Raw genomic sequence first — 16,736 nt, 5'->3', positions numbered from 1 at the left:
GTAGCCACTGAATATATTTATAAATAAAACGGGTTCAAAAAGCTCAACCAGGAAAAAACCAAAATGAAAACCTAGAATTGTCACTTATATACAAATTTATATAAAGATATTTGTCAATAATTACAATAAATATTATATCGACAAAATCGAAGCTCTTAAAACTATACCATTTTCTAAATTCTACCCATATGAGCCACTTCAAAAACGTCAAGATATTACAACATTATAGGTAATCAACTTAGACAAAAAATATATACATTCAACCTATAGAAATCACTCCATATCAACACAATAATCTTCAATGGTAGCAAGAATATTTGCAAATTTAGAAACACACCAATCGACCAATTAAGAAGACCCCAATTGGAATAAGTGTATTCATGAAAAGGCAATGCATTTATGAATATTTATGAATTCAGCTTGGCCAATCCTTCAATTATAACATCTCAGGCCAACCATTTTTTTGCATTCGACCCTCTGTATATCCTTTACAAAAATGATGGATACTAATCTCAACCTCACACCAATCCAAGCAATCAATAACCTTTACTGTCTTTGTCTCATCATTGAATTTTCCATTAATGATTTCCCACACAGCTCGCCACAATACCATTGGCTCCCAGCTCAAATAAGATGTACAAAACTTATGTTGATACAACAATTAGCTTGGCAAGGTACCAAGGGAAGGCCCTTTTGACCTAGGATGGTAAAGGCTAAATGAAGTATCCCATCAGTCACTTAAGATGTTAAATGCTTTCTATACTGCATCTTCAAGATACCTCTCTGCAGCGTCACACTCGCACCTCTTTTCCTCAATGGCCAATTTAGGAAGATACTTATCAAGTGGTAGGTGCTGATAAGTCTGCAAAATATTTAATATAGGTTTAGTTTTACTCTCCACCTCTTTCTATTTATCAATCATTTGAATCAATGCACCATGATACTCAGGAAAATATTCCACTTTGTTCAATGTTGTCTTAAATTTGCAAGTTGCATCACATATTGATTTTCTTTTAAATCCATAATCTTCAAGTTGTGTTGTCTCTATTGAATTATGTCCTCACAAATACTTGTTTTTTCTTCAAGTTTAGTCACAGTTCTCTTCAAAATCGTGTTTAATAGCCTTATGGTTATTTCCCAAAAGTTTTTTCGATTCCTTATCAGCTTTGTCTCTCTTCTCCTCTGCATCAATCTTCCATAGTAGAAGATCTCCCATTCCCACTCAATTCAATATCCTATAGATTTAATGAATTTTCCACCATTTCTATTACTTTAGTTGAAGCCATTGCATTCTAAAAGAGATCCTCAAATGCTAATCCAAACTATCCAAGATTGCTCTCACTCTTGTAGTTTGACTATGATATTCTAAACTATTACAAGCTCACCTCTAATCCATTACTTCTGAAAATGCTGAAGACCTTCTTTAACATGATGTGTGGTAGGAGAATATAAAAAATTTCTATTGCTATCATTCCTACATGTTGCTTGGCATATATCAGAAACCTCATCACCAGTTTTAACTCCTTCAATCTTCCTACACCTTTTTGGTCTTTCTACAATCTTAGGGTTTGGGATAGAAAATGGTTCATAGTGCCTTAAAAGACTAAAAATTGAAAGCCTCACATTCTTGTTTGGCATTCCCAAGTTATCAGTGAAAAGAATTAAAGTTGTTGGACTTTTATCAATTCTAAGCTCTGAATGGTAATCCTTAACTTTATTATTAATGAATTCTATTGAGCGAAGAACAACATTCAAGAAATCAGCTACTGCACTTAAAACATGAGGTGATAACCTGTAATGTTTTGCAAAGTTTATGTAATCACACATATGCATTGACAGAGTGGAAGTGTTATCTCTCAGTAACTTCAAGTGAAATCTCAATGTAGATCCTATCATATACTCCCACATTTTCCTTGGACGATCTATGACATTTTTTGTTTTAGCTGTCAAAAAATTATTTTATAGCCAAAGCATATTCCCACAGTAATGATGCATTGTCTTCTGAAGAAAAGAAGTATGGATAGCACCTAAGTGCTTCCCAAGTAATAGGTGCTTCTAGCAATAAAGTATTTAGGTCCAGATCCACCTTATCAACCTTTCTAGCAGCAATAATTTTTTTTGTTATAGGCTTGATGACTCATATCAGAAATGAATAGACATTTCCTATTTTAACCAGTAGTAGGCCTACCAAGAGAGCTTGTGTTTCTGCTGAATAAAGTACCTTTATGAAATGTACTTTATGAGCATGATAAATAGCTTTTAGATGCAATCAATAGATTTAATGATTCAAATTGTTCAATAAATGAGTTGGGTTGATGTGTATTAACAATGACACCATCACACCCGTGGTTAGATATGAAATCCGCCACTTTATTTCCTTCTCACAGGGTATGTGATAAGGTGACCTCTGAAAATTGATCAATCATGTGCCAAATTTTCTTGAAGATATATTACAAATGCCACGAATAGAATTGATGTTTGATGCAACTGTTAATGAGCATTTTGGAATCACCTTCTTATATTCTCCATATATTTCATATGGAAAATGGATATGAAGGTTGCTTCAAGCTCTTAAATTACCACTTCAACCATAAAGGTAACAAGGTAAATTATATATTTTCTTCATATATTATGAAATAATTGTTACTATCCTTGTTATTATTGAGACATTTGGATATTTTGATGAATATTGAATAGTTTAAATATTTACTATCAATAATTCTAATCAAATAAGGAAATGACATTGATTTTTAAGTTGATAATAATCAAAGAATGTTGTTAAAGAGGTCATCATCTTCCAAGATAAGGTAAGGCCTGCGGTGGAATGGGTTGGGTAACATCACTCGGGGTACAAAATAAAGCCTATGGGTACCGAGTAAGGCCTTGGTGACGAGATATCTCAGGGTACATCATACAAGGGCGTTATCTTGGAGATGATGGTCGGAGGGAGATGAAAATAATGAGGGAGAATGGTGAGGCCCACTGATTGGGTAACAGGGCACCCCATTATGGTTTCTCCTCCTATAATTGAGTGATAAGATTATGTATCTAATATTTCAAATATTATGCTTTAAAATACTTCTTATTGGAAAATAGTTGATAGAATCACCTTAGGATCATGATTCTCCAAGTCGAGATAAGGCCTGCAGTGGAATGGACTGGGGGACATCACGCGAGGTACCAGATAAAGCCTACGGGTACCGAGTAAGGCCTTGGTGATGGAACATCTTAGGGTACATCATACAAAGGTGCCTTCTTGGAAATGATGATCGGAGGAAGGTAACGATAATGAGGGAGAATGGTGAGGCACACTAGTTGGGTAACAGGGCACCCTATTATGGTTCCTCCTCCCATATTTAGAAAATGATGATTTAATAAATGGATTGAGATTATAAATACCCTATCAAGGGATTGATTTTATATAATGTGTACTAATGATTTTTTTTGGTTGCAAGTTCATAATTAAGGAAATGCATAGTGTGTATCTTATGTGCTTGCATCATGTTTGCTTCATGTCTTCATCTGTCTACATCGTGTCTACTTTTTGTTTCCATGATCTGTCTACATCGTGTATGCTTTGTGTTTTCATTCATAAATCTTTCTTTTTTAATTCAAATATGTTTTATGTCTATGTCAAAGCTTGCATATGAATGATTTTCTTGAGGACAAGCAAATTCAAGAGGGGATGGCTGTGATATCCCCATTTAGCATATAAATTAATTATACATAAAGGGTATAATATTAATAATTGATAATTTATATAGAATAAATTATAATTATTTTAAGTTACAAATATAAATCGTTATATATTATATAATTATAAATATTAATTATATATATATGAATATTATTCATAATTAGATATTTATATGTCATCAATAATTAATACGTATATATTTGTATAAAAATAGTATATGACATTATATCCTTGTTATATATTAAAATAATATTTAATTAAAAAGATTCATATATTATTATAATCTTATATATAATTAATATTAATCTATATATATAATAAATAGTTATTAATATAATAAACCTTATTAATATATAATATAATTATTAATATACTATAACTATTATTATGAAAAGAGGCAACCCTTTGAAAATACATACATACATACATACATACATACATACATATAGACATATATATATATATATCACACAATCAAAAGGATATCAGAGAGAGAAATAGGAAATACTATCAAATTATACAAATAAAATGTTAAATTTGAAGATGCCCCAAAAATGGGACATTATAATGGACTCTATGAAAATTACCTGTTTTAACTAGTACTAGGCCTACCAAGAGAGCTTGTGTTTTTGCTGAATTATTAGTCCCATTTGGTAGCGGTAAGCATGTAATTGCCAAAACTATACCTTTGCTATCTCTGACACATTCCCTGAGACCTGATTTACCTGGATTTCCTCTTGAAATGCCATCAAAATTAAGTTTCACTACACCCAACTTAGGAGGTAGCCATTGCACAATTGTTCTATCTATCTTGGAATGTTGATTATTGCTAATTCCACTCCCCCATGGAATAGGAAGAAATTTCCACTCTCGAATGATGAAACTGTCCCAAATTGAGATTGTAGGATTGATTTTGCATCTGAAAAGGCCTGCATTAGTGACTTCCAATATAGACTTTTCAATGCCTTGTAGCACTATTTCTATCTCTACAAACTCATTTTTGAATATCCTCTTGTTTCTCTCCCACCAAATAGCCCAAATAACGAAAGTTGGAGTACATATCCAAATACCTACAAATAAAGCTTTCGAAAAAAGAAGTGGCCAAGACTAAAAAATCTCCTAAAGGTTATTTTGAAGAGGAGCATAATAATGAAGTTTTCTGAGAATAGAAACCCAACAATCATATGCGAAAGAGCAGGTGACAAACAAGTGATCCACTGATTCATATTCTTCATTACACAAGGCACATTTAAAAGGAGGAGCAATATTCAACTTAGTCAATCTGTCACTTGTAAGAATTCTATGTTTAAGTGCAAGCCATGCAAAACATCCAACTTTTGGAAGAACAACATGGTTCCAACAAAATTTATAAGCTCTAGATGGATTCTTTTGTGCAACCATTCTCTATAACAACTTATACCCCTCTTTGACTGAATAACAACTATCTTTAGCTGGAGCCCAAAAAAATCTATCTTCCCCATCTAAAATGTAAACAAGTCTCTTGTCTAAATAGTCCCTAAACATTTGTTTCTCTTGAAAATACAAAGGCAAGGGATTCAGATCTTTCCAAATGACTTTCCTAGAATAGGGACAGATTTTATCTATAAAATCTATGACTTTGTTACCCCAAATTGATTCTGAAATGTTCATAATGTTCTAAGAAAACTGTGAAGTATGAAGAGGTGGAAATCCATTCCATGAGTCCCTCCAAAATTTGACTCTATCTCCCTTATTCAACTCCAAAGAAATATATTTAAGAACAATATCTCTGGAAGAGATCATAAAATCCCAAATCACAAAATCTTTAGGGGGATTAAGAATTGAAAAAATTTGTGTGGGGTCATTATTATCTAAATACTTTTGTTGCATTATTTGAGACCATGTTGATTGAGGTTTAGTATACATCTGCCAAATGAGTTTCCCACCAAAAGCTACATTTCTCTTAGTCAAATCATGAATACCTACTCCACCAATGGCTAGAATATGGGCCATGTCATGAAGTGATACAAGCTGAATCTTTTTATCCCCATTCATGTTTCCTACCCAACGGAAACCTCGAATCAAGCTTTGGATTTGTGTTAAGATTGATATCGGCACTTTAAGGACTGTAATATAGTAATTTGGGATTGTTGAAAGTACCAATTTTATAAGTAGAATTCTTCCTGCTAAAGAAAGCCATCTGGCTTTCCAAGCTACCACTCTAGACTTAATTCTTTGATTAATCGAGTTCCAGTAGCTTGTCTTATTTGATCCCATGAAAAATGGAATTCCAAGATATGTTGATGGAAGAAAGTCCTCTGAAAATCCCAAAAATTTAACAATTATGTCTGATATCACTTTGTTTGTGTAGAAAAAAAATATTTTTGACTTATTTGAATTGATTTTCTGCCCCGAGAGATCTGAATATAACTACAAAATCTTCTTGATCTTTCTAGCTTCTGACACTTGTGATATACCAAAAATGAGTGTACCATCTGCAAATAAAGAATGTGTAATGGAAATAGATGTACCACTAATGTTAGGTAGAAGAGAAGAAACTAGAAGTTGTCCCATTAATAATGAGTGGAAACCAAGCCTGGAAGATACATTCTCTAATCCATTTTCACCATTGATGTGAAAAACCCATATGCTGAAGCACTTGAAGAAGGAATGACCAGCAAACAATGTCATAAGCTTTCATCATATCTAGCTTGATTACGAAAGAAGATGACTGATTAATGCTTATAGAATGAAGAACTTCATGAGAAACCATTGCTCCCTCCATAGTTTCCCTACCCAACACAAAACCCCCCTGTTCTAATAAAATTAGTTTTGGAAGAAGATTCTAAAGATGAGAATATCTTACCTTAGTTATAATCTTCTATGTAAGATTACATAATGAGATAGGCCTGAAATCAAAAAAAAATTTGTGCTCTTTCAACTTAGAGATAATTGTAATGTTGGTGGTATTGAAATACTTGAGCATTGATTTACACTTTCTAGACTCTTCCACTACTGCCAAAAGATCATAACCAATAAAATTCCAGCTGCTTTGAAAAAATAGTGTGTGAAACCATCAGGACCCAGTGATTTGTCTATAGGGAATGAGAAGACAACCTTTTGAAGTTCTTGATAAGAAATCAAAGCCATAAGAATATTGTTATCTTCAAAAGATACCAATGTGGGAATGGCCTCAAGAAGATCTGCCACTTGTGAAGGGGAAGGTCCTGGATATTCAGCTAGAGTAAGAAGATTTTTAAAAAATCTAACACCTTCCTCTCTAATATGCTAAGAATTTGTTAAGACATTACCCAATTCTGAATGCTTCATATGGAAGATTGTTTTAGCAGCTCATTTTTGTTGTGCTGAAGCATGAAAATATTTGGTATTCTTATCCCCTTGCTGAATCCATAACTCTCTTGATTTTTGATGCCAATATTCCTCCTCTCCCACACAATTCTTCCCACTCTTTTAGAAGGTTTTTTTGATTAATATAAGTATCATTAGACATCCCATTCTAAATGATATGAGTGTGAATATACTCTAATTGTACCTTGACAATCTCTTTTTGTTTGAAGACATTTTTGAAGATATTATGATTCCATATTTTAATGTGTTTTTTAAGACGTTTCATCTTCATTGCAAACTAATGCATCTTGGAACCTGGGACAAAAGGCACACCAACCCACCACTACTTTAGGTGCTGGAGAAAATGAGGATGATGAAGCCACATTTGTTCAAATTTGACCAAAGATTTACCATGATTATGCTTGATTTCAGCAGATCAAAAAATAGATAAAGTGATTGGATAATGATCTGATTTTGGATAAGATAAAAATTTTGAACTTATCTAAAATTGTTGTAATTTCCATTCTTGAGACAGCAAAAATCTATCAAGCCGAACAACAATTTTTGCAAAACCATCTCTCCTATTTGTCCAAGTACAATTTCCTTGAGTTGGAGGAATATCCATAAGCCCATTAGTATCCACAAAATTGGAAAAATCTTGAATTTTTCTGAGAGGAGGATAGATGCCACCTATTTTTTCTTCTTGACTCAACACTGCATTAAAATCTCCCCCAAGCATGACTAGCTAAGATTGCTGTGATTGTATTGACTGAGTCAAACTATCCCAAAGTTTTAACTTATTGTGTGAAGTATTTGGCCCATAAGCATTAATAAGGACAAAAGAGATATCAAAATTTGAAATTTGCACCATTTTCCAATTTGATTTTTGTTGAATGGGCTGCCCTTGAATTGACAAATGGTTCCACAAAATTGTAAGGCCTCCTGAAGCTCCACTATTGGGTGAATGAAAAGAGGACCAATTTGACCATTTGAATAATGTCTTTTCATATGACTCTTGCGAAAGTTTTGTCTCTTGAAGCAACACAATATCTAACTTCATACCATCTATTAATCATTTGATCCTTTTCCTTTTGGCAGAGGCATTAATATCTCTGACATTCTAAGAATTTATCTTCATTGTGGACAAGGAGAACCTTTTTTTCTCCTTGTCACTCTCTTAGTAACCATAAATTTATCATCCAGAGTAGTTTGAATGCCAGATTCAATTTTAATTTTGGTCTTGGATCCTTTAGGTCGTCATCTTGATTTTGGAGTTTTAATAGTTTGCTAATTATAACAAAAAAGTCTTAAAGGAGTTTCTTTTGACTGGTCTTCTAGAAAAGGATCCTTTTTATTCTCAGACTATCCCAAATTGACATCCTCTTGTAGTGAAGACTGATTGATGGCACAGTCTTGGATGTCTTTATATATGCACTCTTCAATTCCCAATGGATCCATAGCAAGTAGAATATCTTCCTTAGGCTAAGAAACAATAGCATTTGACTTGTTCCCAAGTACAGGTATTTTATTAGTATCGTACAAGCAATGAGAAGACTTATAGAACTAGAAATGATATTGTTGAAAAAGATCATCCAAATTTCTCTTCTTATGGATAACACCTAGAAAGCCTTCCTCTTCTGCAATACCAAATATTATTTTGGAAGCAATTTCTGAGACAATATGATCTTCAATTTGATAGGTCTTCCAATTAGCCAATCCTTTGTAAATGTCAGAATCTAATGGCACAATGGCCAATTGAGAAATTGTGTTTGGGATATTCAAATGATATGTAATCAGGGTAGCATTCTTGAGAGAAACAATAGTTTTCCTATCAGAATGATCCATCAGAGAATGAATGGATGGCATAAGTATTTTTAATAGATAAGAGAACATTACATCTAAAAATGTATAGACAACAAAAGATGTGAATGTGTCTGGTGTAATATCATGGTGGGATTCTTTAATTGGAATTCAAGAAACTGCTACTGAAGGAATTTTTCCAACTATAAATTGGGGAACTTCTGTTGAAGGCTGAAATCTACAAAGATTTGGATCTAAATTATGATTAGAACACACTGTTATTGAATCTTGATCACCATTTAGACATTGGGTGTTAAAATGACCAAGAATAGATTGGAATCTATGAATTTTGATTGCATCCTGAACCAGAATAGGTTGATTCCATAACTCCCATTGAGAATTAATCTAAATATTAGATGGGATGTTTTTTCACATATCTAGAAGCAAACAAACTCTGACACATAGATGTGGTTGATCATATGGGGTGAGATCACGTTTTAAGAAGATGCCAACTTTGTTTGTAAGGACTTCAATAATGTTCAAATCTTTGTATTTTAAAAGCAATTGAGGAAAGGAAATCCAGAATGGAAAAAATTGAATCTCTGATGATTTTGGGTTAAAATTTGGAATCTAGTTCATAGTAAACAAACCAAAACCACTATAGAACTAGCCTTTAAATCTATGCACAGAGTCTCTAAATTCTTTAGATTGGAAAATTGCAACAAAAAAATGAGATTGTTGATCTATGTAAAAAAACTCTTTAACTCCTATCCAATTCTTAAAAGCCCACTATTTAATATTAGAAATGTCAATGGAATCCGAGTTGAACTTACTCATAAGGGCATATTGTCGAAGAGTACCAACTAATTCTTGCAACATATGACTTGGAAATGTAATGGATAGCTGATCTATTTTATGCTGCTGAAAAACATTTGTTGTATTACCTGGGCAAGATTTCTTTCTCCAAACTAACTTCTACTTCTTTGGATTGAAGGGAACTCTATTTAAATTGGGCAATTAATCTGAAGGCATAGTTTTAGCATTGACAATAACCAGCTTAACAGGCACTTTACCATGCTCTTCATTAGGAAGGAGCACTTCAGATGGGGGCTTGGCAGTTAGTATATGAGTAGGGGACCTTGGCGGAGCTCCATAACAAATGTCAAAGACAGGTTTTTTCTTGAAATGTCTGGGGCCTGATGTAAAGTGGTTCCTATTTCAGCCATTATGACCCTGCAAGTGATGCCCTAGAAACTTTCTTCTTGAATTTGTGATATCCTGCGTAAAATTTTTAAAATCCCTCTTTTTTGGAGATTGTTGCATGGCTCATTTAGATGTCTCACCAAATTCATATGAGGAAACACCTTGCCAAATCTAATTCTTTTGACCATCAACAACAGGGGGAATCTTCAATGGTGGATCTAGGGCTTCATTTCTGGGGTTTACAATAGGAGATTTGCTATGGCAGTCAAGAAATCATGGATTGACAAAGAAAGGATTAGCAAGTTGAACCAATACCTTGCCACAAAAAATAGACTTAAAACACTGAACTGAATTTTTTTCCAAAAATTTGCAAGTGTGAAATTGGGGATCAAGCATTGCACCCTAACTGGTTGAACAGCAGGTGTAGAAGAAAATATACGGAGTGGATCTTGAAAACCATAACTTGTATTGTAACCATTGCTAACATTACCAGTATGTGCACCAATAAAATCCCTTGAAATCTCAACCTTTGAATCGTGTCCTATTGCAGCTATTCTTGGAGGTGCCATCCTAGATCCTATCGGCATTAATTAACCTACCTCTTGCATTAATAAATATAAAATCATTTATATGCAACTAAGAGTTTGATTAGACTTAAATAATCACTAATACTAACATTCACTTTATAACTAAATGGATAATATTTATTTAATTTTAAAAATCAATAAATTATTATTATTATTCAAAAAAAAATTAAGATGTTTTTAAAAAATTTTAAAATTAATAATTAATTATAAGAAAAAATTTATTATTATTAAATTTGAAAATTAAATTATATTTTTATAAAATAAAAATGAACACACAATTAGTATTTCCACATGTCTTTGATCTCTCAAATAATGCAAGCATACTATACTAGTTTTCTATTTTTAGCATATTAATTTTCACATGCATGTAATCATACTATACTTAGCTTTCTATTTTAGCATATTCATTTTCACATGTATGTATACGTTTAGTTATAATGTGCTTTCCTCTCAATTAATCTTTTTCTTTCCAAATAAATATTGCAATTAAGTTATTTTAGATGTAAGAAAAATATTCATCTGTATTTAGAAAATTCATGATAATCACATAGTTCTAATGACAAATTTAAAGTTGAAACCCTATCTATTCAATTTGTTATTTTCTTCCAGTTTTCTATAATCGAATTTCTCCTATATTAAAAAGGAGTTTAAAAGAATACAATAATAATAATTTTTTATAGTTTTTCCACAGTCAAGTTTTCTTGATTAATAAGTTTTATTTTTTGCAAAATCTACTACACAATTCTTATCCAAAAATCAATATAATAAATTAATAAGTATTATGCAAGCACACAAGAAGACACAAAGTAGACAGATCTTTCAATAAAATTCTACAATGGGTTTTCAAACCCTACCTCAAAACAACAACTAAAATCTAAGATAATCTGTGAATGCTTACAAATCTTGGCCCCCTAAAACTTTCAACAATTCTTTTGATCCAATTCTGAATTATGCTTCCCAAAACCTATCTATGTAGAAATGAGCTTGAATCTCCTAATAAATCATTTAACTCTACCTAGGGTTTCCTATTTTTGAGCATGGAAAGGCCTCTCCTTAAAATAAACTTTTACTGTTTAATCCTTTCATGCACAGTTGAAGAACTTTTTAAATTAAAATATTATTTTATATTTTATTTTCCTCCAGTTTATTAATTAGTGCAAGCACTAATTAAATCATAATTTATTATTTAAATTAATAATAATAATCAAAGATCATTGTTTAAATGAAACTCTAATTTAATTATTATTAAATAAATAATTATAGTAAAGTAGTATTAAATCTTTCATATTTTAATTCTTTTTTCATCCAACTTCTTAAATTAGACTTTTAAATTAAATCTTTTAAATTGAAGTACATATTTAATTAATTTATAATTAGTTAAATATCATCATATTCTTATTTCTCTTTAACCAATTTTCTAAATTTAGACTTCTAAATTAAGGCTTTTAAACTAAAGCACATATTTAACTAGTTTTTTAATTAATTAAATATTCTCATGCTTTAATATTTTCTTTTTAATCAAATAATATTTAATTATATGATTAACCCAAATATTATAATTAAATCATTTACCAAATAAATCACATAGTGAAATCCACATGAAAGAAAAATTACCAAAACATACCAAAACTCAAAATCAAACAACACAAACAGATAAACTCATGGGTTTATAAAAGGTGGAAAATCAAATACATGTCCTCCTTTTCAGGACAAGTAATTAGGCTATGTTTGGGATTGGACCTGAACATTATCTCCCCAATCTTACCATTGAGTTATTGTGATAGGGTATGCTCATCCTGGCAATTCAGGAAAGTCGATGCCCAATACCTATATTTTGCATAAGAGATGAGCATGTACATGTATATAAATATATCTAAATAAACAAGCAATGGTAGGGAGTGGTACATCATGTAGATCTTGACTAACAGGTGACTATGACTCCCTCCCTTAACCACATCAAACACGACAAAAAAAAAAGATAAAGTAGACACATGCGCCATACACATGCAAGTATGGGGTAAGTACCATAATAATTATAACTCAAACATCAAATTCTTAGATAAAATAATGCATCATTATGAATATAAATTAATCATCATTAAAGCATCATCTTCCATTGCTATGAAAGAAATCACATTTATTAACTATAGATCATTAAAGCATCATTAATGCACTGGTAACCATAATTATTAAACAACGCATGAAATATAGTCAACTAAATAATCATCGTTGATAGTCCAAGTTATGAAATAATATCCTTGAAACTAACACATCCATGAATTAGGCATAAAGAGTTTGGTAAATATAATGGAAAAACAAACTATGGGTGAGCATTACATTTTATATTAGTCAAATTTAGGTGAAATCCCTAAATGTTATTTACTCATGTCAAAATTATAGCTAGTGTTTAGGTTTATTATACTCCAATTCTATTCAAATTTATTTTGGCATAGTAGTTTCTCTTTGTTGTGGCAAGTGGATTGAAGGCAGATAGAGTGTTACCATCAAGGTATCACTCCAACATTACATTGGGTCTCTTTTAAAAGTAAATATCATTCGTAAATAACCTTTAACGAACCATTCTTATTGTAATAGGGGTATGCCCCTTAATATTTCTTGTAAAAGAGGGGATGCCCTCTTCAAGTCTCATTTAGGGAAATTGTATGTATATATGACTTCAGTCTTGGACTATACTGAGGGTTTTCTTTACCCTATTCTTTTTTTCAAGTGTGTGCACTTCGAACGGGGTTGTATAGAAATATTTTGATATTAATAAAATGGGCATTTTTGGGTAAGATCCTAAGGACTAATTGGTTTACAAATCATTGTATTGTAACTATAGATTGTAGAACTTAGGTTTTAATTTTGAATCATACATGTAACTCTTTAAGCCTAAATCATTAGTAGTAATCCTAGAATTCTAGCTAATTTGAAAATTAAGTTATAGAATTACTTAATTTTCATTAAATTTGTAAAGGCCAAACTATCAAGATCTACAAAAAAAATATCAAACTATTACCACTAAAACAACAATATAACTTCATTTTTATAGTGACCCACTTTTGTATCAAGTAGAAACAAGGCCAAAACTTTATCAAAGGCTCCCAAAATGATGACAGGTGGACTATTAGACATGTCACTACAAGGAAATAGGGATTAACATCATCATGGTCTTATATTGATTGTTAGATCGCAAAAGATCAATGATGTGATCTGTATTTCAGGCATGAAGGGGAAACAGGGCAAAAACTTTACCAAAGGCTCTTGCAATGATGACACATGGACTATTAGACATTTGAACACAGGAAAATAGGGATTAACATCATTGCAACCTTACATCGACCATTAGACCACAAAAGATTAAGGATATGAGGTGTCTTATGGGAAGGAAAGGGAAACGGGGCCAAAACTTTACCAAAGGCTCCCGCAATGATGACACACAAACTATTATACATGTCGCCACAAGACAATACTGATTAACATCATTGTGGCCTTACATTGACTATTAGATCATAGAAGATCAATAACATGAGGTGTATTTTGGGCTAAAAGGGAAATGAACACCATATTTTACAATAATGTCCTTGTAATGAAAACACGTGTCCACTCTATCATATCACTACATGTTGTATTTCAATCAATGAGTAGGAGTATGAGCTTTAGCTCTTATCTATAGTATGCATGATCAAGAATGTATGTACTAATATAAATAAATACCTGATATGTGTCACATACTAGAAATAATCACTTTGTGTAAAGTTTTTTCCACTTGTGTTTTCATTGATTGATAATAGTTTTATCATTCTAAACTTGTAGCAAGAGTAATTCATAATCCAAATCATAGAACGACTTCTTGGTTGAGGAATGCAACACATTCTGTTGACTTTTTCACCACTTTTAGTCTTTTAGTGTCTTCTCAAATTCAGTTTTTGGGTAAGATCCTAAGGACTAAATGGTTTACAAATCATTGTGTTGTAACTATAGATTATAGAATTTAGGGTTTAATTGTGAATTATGCAAGTAACTTTGTAAGCATAAATCATTAGTAGTGAGTAGTTACTATTTAAATTATAGAATTCTAGCTAATTTGCAAAGTAAATTAAAGAATTATTTAATTTACTTTAAATTTTTAAATGCCAAAAAGAGTTAGGGTTTAAATTTTAATTACCCTTATAAATTATATTTTGCTACTATGAATAGTTATTCAAATTTTGCAATTAATTCACAATGATGAAAATAAATGTGAAGAGTGCAACTTAGAAATAGGGGAAACAAAAATATTTGACAGACTTCTTTAACTGTCTAAAACGCAAGGTTTCACTGATGAATTTTTTAATATTTATGATCCTAAACTATATATGGGGAAAATATCATGGAAATTAGGTTTTCACTTGAAAATAAGTGGACAAATCTAAAAAAGGATGAAAAATATTTTAAGTATAACACTAGTGTAGGGACTATAACATATAAATTGGGAATGTGGCCTACTGGAATAGCTCATTTGGTGTTTCCTCCAGTATTCCTTTATCTAGAACTTGTCATGCTCTGTGCAAAAAACTATGATGAAAATAGAAAGGCAATTGTTAATAAAAATACTCAGGAGGTAATTTTGTCCATAACAAAGATTGTATTTTATAATCTATTGGGAGTAACATGGGTAACACAAAATTAAAATGTGCACATTGACTTGGAAAACCTGGCAAAGTCATATGAGAGATTACCAACAAATTAAAAAGATTCCTAGAGGACTAATGTTATCCCCATCCAATGTTCAAAGTGATCATGAATCTAAGTATAAATTTGATATTTTTTTGCAATGGGTTTAGGATACTATATCCTTGCTATCATTTTGTTGAGGTTTGGGAAGTAATGAGGAAGTGGGTGTCAACATTCTAGAAATGATTTACAATATTCATTTTCAAGCAGTACTAGTACAATATAATTTTATTAGGCACATTATTCATAGCATGCAAGAGAAATTGTTAACAATTAAAATTGGTTACCAAAAGAGATTTAGATTCTATCTTATGCTATCAAATCATCATCAAATATTTCAAAGTAACCAACTTAAGCTTAATGTTCAAGATCAAGAATACCAATTGTCACATGTTATAAGGATGAGTGATAGCAGAAGGAACTACAAGGATTTTGTTGACTACTTCTTGGCACCCATGTGTCATACAATTACAGACACTTCAATACCTAGATTTCCCCAAGTCTTGTAGAAAATGCATTCAACTACGAATTCAAATACAATTGGATGATTGGTATTTCATGGAGGACTACACCATGTTAAGGTTTTACAGTTCAATGGTAGAACCCTTCAAATTTCCAATACATGTGAAAAAGAGGGTTTTGTAATAGAATATGTATGGCAGATAGAGAGCCTAGATGTACTATTACATAGTTAGAAAAAGAAACTATATATATTTTCCTTTCTTTTCTCATGTGGAGGGTTCACATTTAATAGATCAATAATCCAATCGGTACTCAAGTTTTTAACAATGTTTATTTTTTATTTTGATGCTTATTGGCAGTATGATCTAGTAAGCATAATTGGATCAAAGCTTGTATAGTATGGGTACAAACCAATCAAGCATGTACATTAGAGTATCACATTGATTGAAAGATATAGAAATATGGACTCTTGGGAAGCTGTTAAAAAATAGATGGAGAAATTTGTCGTTGAAAGCACTATTTTAGTTTAAGAATTGTCAACACAAATTAGAGAATCGCACAATCAGAAAAGAAAACCAAAGCTCGTCACATCCTACAATTTCTATTGAAAAGTGGATAAATCAAGTAAAATTACTACTCCAATAGAAATAGAGATTGATTGTGACCTTCAAGGTTCAACTGAGACAATTATTAGAGAGTCTTGGACAATGAGGAAGAATCTGTGTAAGCCAAAGACCCCTACAAATTTTGATTCTTTGGACGAGAATAAAATGATTAGCAGATTGTGGGATGAAGAGCATCCAAAAGCACTAAAACCACTACCTGGGGGTGGATCTAAAGATGATCAAAATGAGTCCTCTACAAATCCCCAAGCTATTCCAAGTACAAGTACAATCTCACTCTTTTCATTATTTTTTGTACTCAATATAGAGAGAATGGAAACT

General features: G+C 31.7%; 1 pseudogene; it reads right to left on the bottom strand.

Moving 5' to 3' along the window:
* Positions 1-730: 730 nt before the first annotated feature.
* On the bottom strand, positions 731-10,596 carry LOC149555852 (AUGMIN subunit 1-like; annotated as a pseudogene).
* Between the last annotated feature and the right edge of the window lie 6,140 nt (positions 10,597-16,736).

This window comes from Cupressus sempervirens, chromosome 5, assembly GCF_028749045.1.
Source record: "Cupressus sempervirens isolate cs-2001-9-10 chromosome 5, ASM2874904v1, whole genome shotgun sequence".
Classification (NCBI taxonomy): domain Eukaryota; kingdom Viridiplantae; phylum Streptophyta; class Pinopsida; order Cupressales; family Cupressaceae; genus Cupressus; species Cupressus sempervirens.
The sequence above is the reverse complement of the archived record's forward strand: the minus strand, read 5'-3'. Positions and strand labels throughout refer to the sequence as shown.